Raw genomic sequence first — 14,658 nt, forward strand, 5'->3', positions numbered from 1 at the left:
AATGTCCATTTAGGTTTTCTGCCCATTTTTGGATTGGGTTCCTTGTTTATTTGATATTGAGCTGCATGAGCTGCTTGTATATTTTGGAGATTAATCCTTTGTCAGTTGCTTCGTTTGCAAAGAATTAATTACAAGTAACTGAATAATTTCATGTTAATCAAAAGTAACTGCTGGGGGAAACAGAAACCTGAGCTGGGCATTTGTATTTGAGATAGTGCTTTCAGAGTGAATTGATATGAACTACTTCTCCTCTACCTGGCTTTGGAGCTAATCCACAATGTAATCATATTTATTTACATTGCAAACCTTAGTATGGAAGAATAAAACTGAGGCCACACTTTTTAGTGAATTTCAAGGAAAGAAAAAGTGTTCTTTCAATGACTGTATGTTATTGAGCACTGAGTGTCTGAAAAGTCTCATTTTCTTGTGAAATAGCCATGAAATGAGTTGGGAGATTACAAAAAAGGAGAAATTAAAATAGGCTAATATATTCCATGATTATTTTATAGAAGTAGGAATCTTAGCCAAAAATTAATATTGCAAAAATAACAAAAAATAACGAGACACTCCCTTGTGCCAGGCATGCTAAGCAATTTAATGAATGTATAAAATTTAAGTAGCTGTATAGGGAAAGCATACAATGATGAAAACTGTGATGTAAGGAAGAATAGCACATGAATGGGTGACACTTACAAGGAGACTGGATCATATAAGCTCTGGCATCAGGGTAGGCAACAGAAAGAAATACATCTGATAATGTAAGAGGGGTTCATAATTTATTTGATGGTCACTAAATTTCATGTATTAAGTTATATGTAAAACCCAGTTTATAAGCCATAAGTTATTTTGTCAGCCCAGAGAAAAATGAATTTAATACATTATGTAAAAATTAAATCCAATTAGGAATAAGAAAAATTGAGGCATTAAAGAGCAGGGCTCTAAGTTTTGGGTGATGTCATTAGGCCGTGAGAACATGAAAATACTGAGTACAAAGGAAAACTAAAATGTCAGGAAGTATTGAAAGATTGGTATGAGGATAACAGAGATGATTCAGAACTTTAAAGTGATTTCTTGGTTGTCTGTTATGAGAATAGGCTACCAGGACAAAATAATTATGGAAGGGGAAAAAGAAGGATATTTGAGTTGTGAGAAAAAAAATTTAGTTTTTTTCAACCATTTTGAGAATAAAGAGACCATAACACTGAAATACAGCTGCCCTGAAGGGGCACAAGTCATTAGAATAAAGTAAAAAGGCTTAAACTGCAGGTATGGATGAGGCCTGGAAAGAGTTATTGTATAAGAAGAAAAAGAGCAGAACTTGAGGATAGAGTGCTCAAAGATAGACAAATTAGGAGGAGAAAAAGACTGGGAATCAAAATTCTTTCACTCTCAGATATCCATTGTATGCCTATTCTGTGCCTTATTATGTTTGAGGCAGGAGAGATACAACTTTAAACCAGGTCAACTAATGTGAATAAGCACTTAGGGGAGCACAGACAAAAGTATGATAAAATCAAAGTTTGGGCTGATTTCAGGAATCATGATTAGTAAGTATCATCAAAGGAAGCAGAAAGAGTGTGGGAAAGAGATGTAGTGCCCCCCAATTTTTCAAATAGGACAGATAAGTGGAAATTTTGAAATACAATTTCAGAAGTTAGAAGAGCTAGTAAGTGCTTAGGAGAAAAAACAAGGGAATAAACGGACTGCTTGAAATGAAGAGTGCCATTATAAATAGGGAGGTTGTGGAAGGCCATACTGAGGTGATGTAACAAGACCTGAATCCTCTTATAGAAACAAACACATTTGTGAGGAATACATGTAACGAGTACCTACCTCTCACTACTTTGTCCGTTTCTAGCTTTTTAAACATGGAAACTAAAACAAATACACATAAGAGATTGGATCAAGATGGCGGAGGAATAGGACATGGACCTCACCTTCTCCCACAAATACATCAAAAATATATCTACATGTGGAACAATTCTCACAGAACATCTACTGAATATGGGCAGAAGACCTCAGACTTCCAGAAAGGAAGAAAATCTCCACATAAGTGGGTAAGGCAAAAGAAAAAAGAAAAAAAAGAGACAGGAATTGGGACAGGACCTGTGCCCCTTGGATGGAGCTGTGAAAGAATAAAGGTTTCTGCACACTGGGAAGTGCCCTCAATGGTGGGGAGATTAGCTGGGACAGAGGGGGTGGGTCGGGCCTGGGTGCTGAGGCCCAGGCTTCAGAGACCAGACCCAGGGGAGAAGACTGGCATTGGCTGCATGGAGACATCCTGAGGGGGCAAGGGTGTTGTACGCCACAACCAAGGGAGTATGGGGGGAGGCCTGGGCCCACCAGAAAGGCAGGGCACCACCATTGGGTGGTGTGAAAGGAGAGGGGTGGGCCTGCCATAGGAACTTCTTTTTTCACATGCTCTCTCAAGTGGCAGGGCACTGCCTACATGAGCTCAGGGGACGGGCACAAGCCACAGCTGCCATCTCGGACTCCAGAGGTGGGCCCAGATCACCTTGGCTGCTACTGCCAAGGGTCCTGAGACCCAACGCCAACTGCTGCCCCCACCTCCTGAGGAGTGCACTCAACCCGCCGCCACTACTGAGGGACCTGCAACTGGGAGCCAACCACTACCCCCTCCTTCCTGGGAGCATTCACGGGCAGCATAACTGCACACCCCCTATCAAGGGGATAATGGCCAGCACACATGGAGGAAAGAGATAGCAAGCATCCAAACCAAAAATAACCTTCACACCAAAAAATATTAAGCCCACACAAGCTACGAAGGGATGCTCCCATATATAAATAGCCCTCCAAGACAACGGTAGATAATTGTTTCTCCTAAACTCACAGACTAAGAGAAATATAAGCAAAATGAAGAAGCAGAGGAACCACTCCCAGTTAAAAGACCAAGAGAGGACTTCCCTGGTGGCACAGTGGATAAGAATCCACCTGCCAATGCAGGGGGCACGGGTTCAAGCCCTGGTCCAGGAAGATCCCACATGCCACAAAGCAACTAGGCCCATGCGCCACAACTACTGAGCCCACGTGCCACAACTACTGAAGCCCGTGCACCTACAGCCTGTACTCCGCAACAAGAGAAGCCACCGCAATGAGAAGTCCATGCACCGCAATGAAGAATAACCCCTGTTCGCCACAACTAGAGAAAGCCCACGCAGCAACAAAGACCCAACACAGCCAAAAATAAATTAAAAAAATTAAAAATTAAAAAAAAAAAAGACCAAGAGAACTCCCCTGAAGGAACAATGAAACAAACCTCTTCAGTCTAATAGACACAAAGTTCAAAAAGGAGGTAATAAAAATACTGAAGGAATTTAGAAAGGCTACTGACAGAAATGCATATTACTGTAAAAAGAAACTAGAAACTATAAGGAGGAGCCAAAATTAGAAAATTTATTTGCTGAGATGAACCTGAACTAAAGGCAATGAATAGCAGAATGAATAATGCAGAAGAAAGAATAAGTGATCTGGAAGATAGAAAAATGGAAATTACCCAATCGAAACAGCAGACAGAAAGCCAATTTAAAAAAAAGAAAGCAATATAAGAGACCTATGAGATGGTATAAAATGTCCCAATCTATGCATAATAGGGATTCCAGAAGGAGAAGAAAGAGAAAAGGGGATTGAAAATGTATTTGAAGAAATTATGGCTGGAAACTTCCCAAACCTAAAGAAGGAAACAGATATCCACATATAGGAAGCATACAGCATCCCCAAAAATATGAATCCAAACAGATCTACACCAAGACATATTATAATAAAAATGGCAAAAGTTAAAGAGAGGATTCTAAAGGCAGCAAGAGAAAAACAAAGAGTTAATTACAAAGGTACCTCTATAAAGTTATCAGCTGATTTCTCTACAGAAACACTGCAGGCTGGAGGGAGTGGCAACATATATTGTCTTGAAAGGGAAAGATCTGCAACCTAGAATACTCTAGCCAGCAAGATTATCATTTAGAAAAGGAAAAATAATAATTTCTCTGACAAGCAAAAACTAAAAGAATACAGCAATAGTAAACCTATCCTAAAAGAAATATTGAAAGATATCCTCTAAATAGAAAAGAACCAAGAAGATATATGAAGGAGGAAATAATAATTGGAAATTAAATCACTTAAATTAGCCAGTATACAGATCAAAATGAGAAAAAAGAAAAAAAAACCTATATGTGAAAGCAATTATAAATAAAAGAAATAGCAAAAGGATAAACATGAAGATGTAAAAAAGGACATCAAAATCATAAAATGTGGGAAAAGAGAGTAAGAAAATGCAGATTCTTTCTTCTTTTTTTTTTTAGAATGTGTTTGAGCCTATATGACTATAAGTCAAGCAGATATAGGAAGGGGTTAACATACTTGAAAAACAGGGCAACCACAGATCAAAAACATACAATAGATTCAAAAAAACCAAAAAGAAGAGAACACAAGCATAAAAGGAAATCATCAAAGCAGAAAAAGAGCAAAGAAGAAACAAAGAATCAACTGGAAAACAAGGTTTAACATGGCAATAAATACATATGTATCAATAATTACCTTAAATGTCAATGAACTGAATGCTCCAATCAAAAGACAAAGAGTGGCAGAGTGAATAAAAAAAACAAGAGCCTACAATATGCTACCTATAAGAGACCCACCTTAGGGCAAAGGACACATATATATTGAAAGTGAGGGGATGGAAAAAGATGTTTCATGCAAATGGAAATGAAAGAAAGCAGGAGTTGCAATACTTATATCAGACAAAATAAACTTTAAAGCAAAGGCTATAAAGAAAAAGAAGGACACTACATAATGATAAAAGGATCAATACAAGAAGAGGATTTTTACACTCATCAACTCATATCAATGGACAGATCTTCCAGACAGAAAACCAATAAGGCAACAGAGATCATAAATGATACAATAGAACAGTTAGACGTCATTGATATTTTCAGGACATTACATCCAAAAAAATGAGAATACACATTCATTTTAAGTGCACATGGAACATTCTCTAGGATTGACCACATACTAGGGCATAAAACTAACCTCAACAAGTTTCAGAATATAGAAATTCTTTCAAACATCTTCTCTGACCACAATGGCATGAAACTAGAAATCAACCACAGGAAAAGAAATGAGAAAAGAATGATTACATGAAGACTAAACAACATGCTACTAAAAACCCAAAGGGTCAACAAGGAAATCGAAAAAGAAATTTAAAAATACCTTGAGACAAATACCAATGAAAACACAACCATACAAAATCTATGGGATGCAGCAAAAGCAGTTCTTAAAGGGAAGTTCATAGTGATACAGGCCTTCCTCAAAAAACAAGAAAAATCTCAAACAACCTAACGTACCAACTAAAAGAATTAGAAAAAGGAAAACAAAATAAACTTGGAGTCAGCAGAAGGAAGGAAATAATAAAGATCAGGGAGGAAATAAATAAAATAGAGGTAAAAAAAACAACAGAAAAAAAATCAATAAAACCAAGAGATGGTTCTTTGAAAGGGTAAACAAAATTGACAAACCTCTGGCCAGACTCATCTATAAGAAAAGAGAGAGAACCCAAATACACAAAATAAGAAATGAAAAAGGAGAAATCTCAATTAATACCTCAGAAATAAAAAAAAAACATAAGAGAATACTATGAACAACTGTATGCCAACAAATTTGACAACCTAGAAGAAATGGACAACTTTCTAAAAACATAGAGCCCACCAAAACTGAATCAAGAAGAAATAGATAGAGGGGGGGACCTTGAAGATGGCGGAAGAGTAAGACACGGAGATCACCTTCCTCCCCACAGATACACCAGAAATACATCTACACGTGGAACAACTCCTACAGAACACCTACTGAAGGCTGGCAGAAGACCTCAGACCTCCCAAAAGGCAAGAAACTCCCCATGTACCTGGGTAGGGCAAAAGAAAAAAAAAAGAAAAAACAGAGACAAAAGAATAGGGACGGCACCTGCACCAGTGGGAGGGAGCTGTGAAGGAAGAAAAGTTTCCACACACTAGGAAGCCCCTTCACGGGCGGAGACTGCGGGAGGCAGAGGGGGGAGCTTCGAAGCCGCAGAGGAGTGCACAGCAACGGGTGCGGAGGGCAAAGCGGGGAGATTCCCGCACAGAGGATCGGTGCCGACTGGCACTCACCAGCCCGAGAGGCTTGTCTGCTCACCCGCCGGGGCGGGCGGGGCTGAGAGCTGAGGCTCTGAGGCTCGGGTTTCGGTTTTGGACGGAGCGCAGGGAGAGGACTGGGGTTGGTGGCTTGAACATAGCCTGAAGGGGTTGGTGCACCACGGCTAGCCGGGAGGGAGTCCGGGGAAAAGTCTGCACCTGCCGAAGAGGCAAGAGACTTTTTCTTCCCTCTTTGTTTCCTGGTGCGTGAGGAGAGGGGTTTAAGAACGCTGCTTAAAGGAACTCCAGAGATGGGCGCGAGCCGCGGCTAAAAGCGTGAACCCCAGAGACGGGCGCGAGCCGCAGCTAAAAGCGCGGACCTCAGAGACGGGCGCGAGCCATGGTTAAAAGTGCGGACCCCAGAGACGGGCGCAAGCCGCGGCTAAAAGCACGGACCCCAGAGACGGGCGGGAGACGCTAAGGCTGCTGCTGCCGCCACCAAGGGGCCTGTGTGCGAGCACAGGTCACTCTCCACACCCTTCTTCCGCGGAGCCTGTGCAGCCCACCACTGCCAGGTTCCCGGGATCCAGGGACAACTTTCCCGGGAGAACGCACGGCAGGCCTCAGGCTGGTGCAAAGTCACGCTGGACTTTGCCGCTGCAGGCCCGCCCCGCACTCCGTGCCCCTCCCTCCCCGCCGGCCTGAGTGCGCCAGAGCCCCCGAATCAGCGGCTCCTTTAACCCCGTCCTGTCTGAGCAAAAACCAGACGCCCTCCAGCGACCTACACGCAGAGGCAGGGCCAAATCCAAAGCTGAGCCCCTGTGAGCTGTGAGAACAAAGAAGAGAAAGGGAAATCTCTCCCAGCAGGCTCAGAAGCAGCAGATTAAAGCTCCACAATCAACTTGATATATCCTGCATCTGTGGAATACCTGAATAGACAACCAATCATCCCAAATTAAGGAAGTGGACTTTAGGAGCAAGATCTATGATTTTTTTCCCTATTCCTCTTTCTGTGAATGTATATGTGTATGCTTCTGTGTGAGATCTTGTCTGTATAGTCTTGCTTCCACCATTTGTCCTAGGGTTCTATCCGTCCATGATTTTTAAAAAAAATTTTTTTCTTAATAATCAATTTTAATTTTAATAACGTTATTATACTTTACCTTCGTTCTTTCTTTCTTTCTTTCTTCCCTTCCTTCCTTCCCTCCTTTAGACAACGAGTCATCCCAAATTGAGGAGGTGGTCTCTGACAGCAAGATTTATGATTTTTCCCCCTTTACCTCTTTTAGTGAGGGTGTATGTGTATGCTTCTGTGTAAGATTTTGGCTGTATAGCTTTGCTTCCAACATTTGTCCTAAGGTTCTATCCGTCCCTTATTTTTTTTCTAAATAAGAATTTTTTAATTCAATAACTTTATTATACTTTATTTTATTTTTACTGTATCTTCTTTCTTTTTTTCCTTCTTTCCCTCCTTCCTTCCTTCCTCTCTCCCTCCCTCCCTCCTTTCTTTCCTTCTGTGCTTCTTTCTTTCTTTCTTCCTTCCTTCCTTTGTTCCCTCCTTTCCTTCTTTCTTTCCTCATACTTCTACTAATTCCCTCTAGTTTTTCTCCCTTTTATCCTGAGCCGTGTGGATGAAAGGCTCTTGGTGCTCCAGCCAGGAGTCAGGGCTCTGCCTCTGAGGTAGGAGAGCCAACTACAGGACACTGGTCAACAAGAGACCTCCCAGCTCCACATAATATCAAACGGTGAAAATCTCCCAGAGACCTCCATCTTAACACCAGCACCCAGCTTCACTCAACGACCAGCAAGCCACAGTGCTGGATAACCTATGCCAAACAACTAGCAAAACAGGAACACAACCCCACCCATTAGCAGAGAGGCTGCCTAAAATCATAATAAGGCCACAGACACCCCAAAACACACCACCAGACGTGAACCTGCCCACTAGAGAGACAAGATCCAGTCCCATCCACCGGAACACAGGCACTAGTCCCCTCCACCAGGAAGCCTACACAAGCCACTGAACCAACCTTAGCCACTGGAGACAGACAGCAAAAACAGTGGGAACTACGAACCTGCAGTCTGCAAAAAGGAGACCCCAAACACAGTAAGATAAGCAAAATGAGAAGACAGAAAAACACACAGCAAATAAAGGAGGAAGATAAAAATGCACCAGACCGAACAAATGAAGAGGAAATAGCCAGTCTACCTGAAAAAGAATTCAGAATAATGATAGTAAGGATGATCCGAAATCTTGGAAATAGAATGGACAAAATGCAAGAAACAGTTAACAAGGACCTAGAAGAAATAAAGATGAAACAAGCAACAATGAACAACACAATAAATGAAATTAAAAGTACTCTAGGTGGGATCAATAGCAGAATAACTGAGGCAGAAGAACGGATAAGTGACCTGGAAGATAAAAGAGTGGAAATAACTACTGCAGAGCAGAATAAAGAAAAAAGAATGAAAAGAACTGAGGACAGTCTCAGAGACCTCTGGGACAACATTAAACACACCAACATTCGAATTATAGGGGTTCCAGAAGAAGAAGAGAAAAAGAAAGGGACTGAGAAAATATTTGAAGAGATTATAGTTGAAAACTTCCCTAATATGGGAAAGGAAATAATTAATCAAGTCCAGGAAGCACAGAGAGTCCCATACAAGATAAATACAAGGAGAAATACGCCAAGACACATATTAATCAAACTGTCAAAAATTAAATACAAAGAAAGCATATTAAAAGCAGCAAGGGAAAAACAACAAATAACACATAAGGGAATCCCCATAAGGTTAACAGCTGATCTCTCAGCAGAAACCCTACAAGCCAGAAGGGAGTGGCAGGACATACTGAAAGTGATGAAGGAGAAAAACCTGGAGCCAAGACTACTCTACCCAGCAAGGATCTCATTCAGATTTGATGGAGAAATTAAAACCTTTGCAGACAAGCAAAAGCTGAGAGAGTTCAGCACCACCAAACCAGCCTTACAACAAATGCTAAAGGATTTTCTCTAGGCAAGAAACGCAAGAGAAGGAAAAGACCTATAATAACGAACCCAAAACAATTTAGAAAATGGGAATAGGAACATACATATCGATAATTACCTTAAATGTAAATGGACTAAATGCTCCCACCAAAAGACACAGATTAGCTGAATGGAGCTAATATCCATTATATATGCTTATATATGCTTATAGACCCTTATATATGCTGTCTACAAGAGACCCACTCCAGACCTAGAGACACATACAGACTGAAAGTAAGGGGATGGAAAAAGATATTCCATGCAAATGGAAACCAAAAGAAAGCTGGAGTAGCAATTCTCATATCAGACAAAATAGACTTTAAAATAAGGACTATTAAAAGAGACAAAGAAGGACACTACATAATGATCAAAGGATCAATCCAAGAAGAAGATATAACAATTGTAAATATTTATGCACCCAACATAGGAGCACCTCAACACATAAGGCAAATACTAACAGCCATAAAAGGGGAAATCGACAGTAACACATTCATAGTAGGGGACTTAAACACCCCACTTTCACCCATGGACAGATCATCCAAAATGAAAATAAATAAGGAAACACAAGCTTTAAATGATACATTAAACAAGATGGACTTAATTGATATTTATAGGACACTCCATCCAAAAACAACAGAATACACATTTTTCTCAAGTGCTCATGGAACATTCTCCAGGATAGATCATATCTTGGGTCACAAATCAAGCCTTGGTAAATTTAAGAAAATTGAAATTGTATCAAGTATCTTTTCTGACCACAACACCATGAGACTAGATATCAATTACAGGGAAAGATCTGTAAAAAATACAAACACTTGGAGGCTAAACATTACACTACTTAATAATGAAATGATCACTGAAGAAATCAAAGAGGAAATCAAAAAATACCTAGAAACAAATGACAATGGAGACACAACAACCCAAAACCTATGGGATGCAGCAAAAGCAGTTCTAAGGAGGAAGTTTATAGCAATACAAGCCCACCCTAAGAAGCAGGAAACATCTCAAATAAACAACCTAACCTTGCACCTAAAGCCATTAGAGAAAGAACAAAAAAATCCCAAAGCTAGCAGAAGGAAAGAAATCATAAAAATCAGATCAGAAATAAATGAAAAAGAAATGAAGGAAACAATAGCAAAAATCAATAAAACTAAAAGCTGGTTCTTTGAGAAGATAAATAAAATAGATAAACCACTAGCCAGACTCATCAAGAAAAAAAGGGAGAAGACTCAAATCAATAGAATTAGAAATGAAAAAGGAGAGGTAACAACTGACACTGCAGAAATAAAAAAGATCATGAGAGATTACTACAAGCAACTCTATGCCAATAAAGTGGACAATCTGGAAGAAATGGACAAATTCTTAGAAATGCACAACCTGCCAAGACTGAATCAGGAAGAAATAGAAAATACGAACAGACCAATCACAAGCACTGAAATTGAAACTGTGATTAAAAATCTTCCAACAAACAAAAGCCCAGGACCAGATGGCTTCACAGGCGATTTTATCAAACATTTAGAGAAGAGCTAACACCTATCCTTCTCAAACTCTTCCAAAATATAGCAGAGGGAGGAACACTCCCAAACTCCTTCTACGAGGCCACCATCACCTTCATACCAAAACCAGACAAGGATGTCACAAAGAAAGAAAAGTACAGGCCAATATCACTGATGAACATAGATGCAAAAATCCTCAACAAAATACTAGTAAACAGAATCCAACAGCACATTAAAAGGATCACACACCATGATCAAGTGGGGTTTATTCCAGGAATGCAAGGATTCTTCAATATACGCAAATCTATCAATGTGATAAACCATATTAACAAATTGAAGGAGAAAAACCATATGATCATCTCAACAGATGCAGAGAAAGCTTTTGACAAAATTCAACACCCATTAATGATAAAAACCCTGCAGAAAGTAGGCATAGAGGGAACTTTCCTCAACATAATAAAGGCCATATATGACAAGCCCACAGCAAACATCATCCTCAATGGTGAAAAACTGAAAGCATTTCCACTAAGATCAGGAACAAGACAAGGTTGCCCACTCTCACCACTCTTATTCAACATAGTTTTGGAAGTTTTAGCCACAGCAATCAGAGAAGAAAAGGAAATAAAAGGAATCCAAATTGGAAAAGAAGAAGTAAAGCTGTCACTGTTTGCAGATAACATGATCCTATACATAGAGAATCCGAAAGATGCTACCAGAAAACTACTAGAGCTAATCAATGAATTTGGTAAAGTAGCAGGATACAAAATTAATGCACAGAAATCTCTGGCATTCCTATATACTAATGATGAAAAATCTGAAAGTGAAATCAAGAAAACACTCCCATTTACCATTGCAACAAAAAGAATAAAATATCTAGGAATAAACCTACCTAAGGAGACAAAAGACCTATATGCAGAAAATTATAAGACACTGATGAAAGAAATTAAAGATGATACAAATAGATGGAGAGATATACCATGTTCTTGGATTGGAAGAATCAACATTGTGAAAATAACTCTACTACCCAAAGCAATCTATAGATTCAATGCAATCCCTATCAAACTACCACTGGCATTTTTCATAGAACTAGAACAAAAAATGTTGCAATTTGTATGGAAACACAAAAGACCCCGAATAGCCAAAGCAATCTTGAGAACGAAAAAAGGAACTGGAGGAATCAGGCTCCCTGACTTCAGACTATACTACAAAGCTACAGTTATCAAGACGGTATGGTACTGGCACAAAAACAGATAGATCAATGGAACAGGATAGAAAGCCGAGAGATAAACCCACGCACATATGGACACCTTATCTTTGATAAAGGTGGCAGGAATGTACAGTGGAGAAAGGACAACCTCTTCAATAAGTGGTGCTGGGAAAACTGGACAGGTACTTTTAAAAGTATGAGATTAGATCACTCCCTAACACCATACACAAAAATAAGCTCAAAATGGATTAAAGACCTAAATGTAAGGCCAGAAACTATCAAACTCTTAGAGGAAAACATAGGCAGAACACTCTATGACATAAATCACAGCAAGATCCTTTCTGACCCACCTCCTAGAGTAATGGAAATAAAAACAAAAATAAACAAATGGGACCTAATGAAACTTCAAAGCTTTTGCACAGCAAAGGAAACCATAAACAAGACCAAAAGACAACCCTCAGAATGGGAGAAAATATTTGCAAATGAAGCAACTGACAAAGGATTCATCTCCAAAATTTACAAGCAGCTCATGCAGCTCAATAACAAAAAAACAAACAACCCAATCCCAAAATGGGCAGAAGACCTAAATAGACATTTCTCCAAAGAAGATATACAGACTGCCAACAAACACATGAAAGAATGCTCAACATTATTAATCATTAGAGAAATGCAAATCAAAACTACAATGAGATATCATCTCACACCAGTCAGAATGGCCATCATCAAAAAATGTAGAAACAATAAATGCTGGAGAGGGTGTGGAGAAAAGGGAACACTCTTGCACTGTTGGTGGGAATGTGAATTGGTGCAGCCACTATGGAGAACAGTATGGAGGTTCCTTAAAAAACTACAAATAGAACTACCGTATGACCCAGCAATCCCACTACTGGGCATATACCCTGAGAAAACCAAAATTCAAAGAGTCATGTACCAAAATATTCATTGCAGCTCTATTTACAATAGCCAGGAGATGGAAACAACCTAAGTGCCCATCATCGGATGAATGGATAAAGAAGATGTGGCACATATATACAATGGAATATTACTCAGCCATAAAAAGAAACGAAATTGAGCTATTTGTAATGAGGTGGGTAGACCTAGAGTCTGTCATACAGAGTGAAGTAAGTCAGAAAGAAAAAGACAAATACCGTATGCTAACACATATATATGGAATTTAAGAAAAAAAAATGTCATGAAGAACCTAGTGGTAAGGCAGGAATAAAGACGCAGACCTCCTAGAGAACGTACTTGAGGTTATTGGGAGGGGAAAGGGTGAGCTGTGACAGGGCGAGAGAGAGTCATGGACATATACACACTAACAAATGTAGTAAGGTACATAGCTAGTGGGAAGCAGCCACATGGCACAGGGATATTGGCTCGGTGCTTTGTGACAGCCTGGAGGGGTGGGATTGGGAGGGTGGGAGGGAGGGAGATACAAGAGGGAAGACATATGGGAACATATGTTTATGTATGACTGATTCACTTTGTTATAAAGCAGAAACTAACACACCATTGTAAAGCAATTATACCCCAATAAAGATGTTAAAAAAAAGAATATTTTCCCTTTTTCTTCTAAAATTTTATAGTTTTACATTTTATATTGAAATCTCTGATCCATTTTGAATTATATTTTGAATAGGGTTTTAGGTTTAGATACGTGTGTGTGTGTGTGTGTAGCAGATAGATATATAATTTATTTTTTATATTGATCTTATAACCTGCAAACTTGAATTAATTTATTAATTCTAGGAAGTTTTTATTTTTTTCTGGATTTTTTGGGATTTTTGTACATACATAGACAATTATGTCATATGTAAATAGGTATATATTTATGTTTTTCTTTTATGATCTATATGCCTTTTTTTTTTTTTTTTTTGCCTTATTGTGCTGGGTAGACTTCCAGTACTATGTTGAATAACAGTGATGAAGGTGGGCATCTTTGCCTTAGTCCTAATTTTGAGGAAGATATTCAGTCTTCCATTATTAAGTACAATGTTAGCTGTGTTTTCAATTAATTATCAAGTTGGTGACATTCTCTATTCCTAATTTGCTGACTTTAAAGAAAAAACCATAAAATGGAATTGATTTTGTCAAATGCTCTTCTGCATTAATATGTCATTTTTCTTCTTAGTTTAATATGTTGGATTACATTAATTTATTTTCAAATGTTGAATGAGCCTGGCATTCCTGGAATAAATTCCACTTTGTTGTGATGTTAGTTTTTATATATTGCTGGATTTGATTTGCTAATAGGCTTTTGAGGATTTTTTAATGGAAATTCATGAGAGATATAAATATTTAGTTTTCTTTTTTGTCTTTGTCATGTTTTTGTGTACAGGCCTCATAAAATGAGTTGTAAAGTATTCCCTCCTTTTCTGGAGGAAGTTGGGTACAACTGGTGTTAATTCTTTAAATGTAGAAGAATTCTTCATTGCAATCAACTGAGCCTGAACATTTCTTTTCGGGAATGCTTTTTGCTATGAATTCTATGTATTTAATAGTTATAGAAAAATTTAGATTTTCTGTTTTATCTTGAGTTTTCGTAATTTGTGGCTTTGTGATATTGACGTCCATATTGGTTGGTTTCACATAAAGTGTCAAAGTGACACACACAGAGTTTCTGTAGTGTTCCTTGATTATCCTTTCAGTATTTGTGTAGTGATATCATATTTTTCATTCCTGAATTAATTTGTATCATTTTTTTTCAGTCATAGTAGAGTTTTATCAGTTTTATTTCTATCTTCAAAGGATTAAGTTCAGGTTTCTTAGATTTTCTCTTCTCAACATGATTGAATCTCGCTCTTACATTA

This window comes from Pseudorca crassidens, chromosome 7 (genome assembly GCF_039906515.1).
Source record: "Pseudorca crassidens isolate mPseCra1 chromosome 7, mPseCra1.hap1, whole genome shotgun sequence".
In the NCBI taxonomy this organism is placed as follows: Eukaryota; Metazoa; Chordata; class Mammalia; order Artiodactyla; family Delphinidae; genus Pseudorca; species Pseudorca crassidens.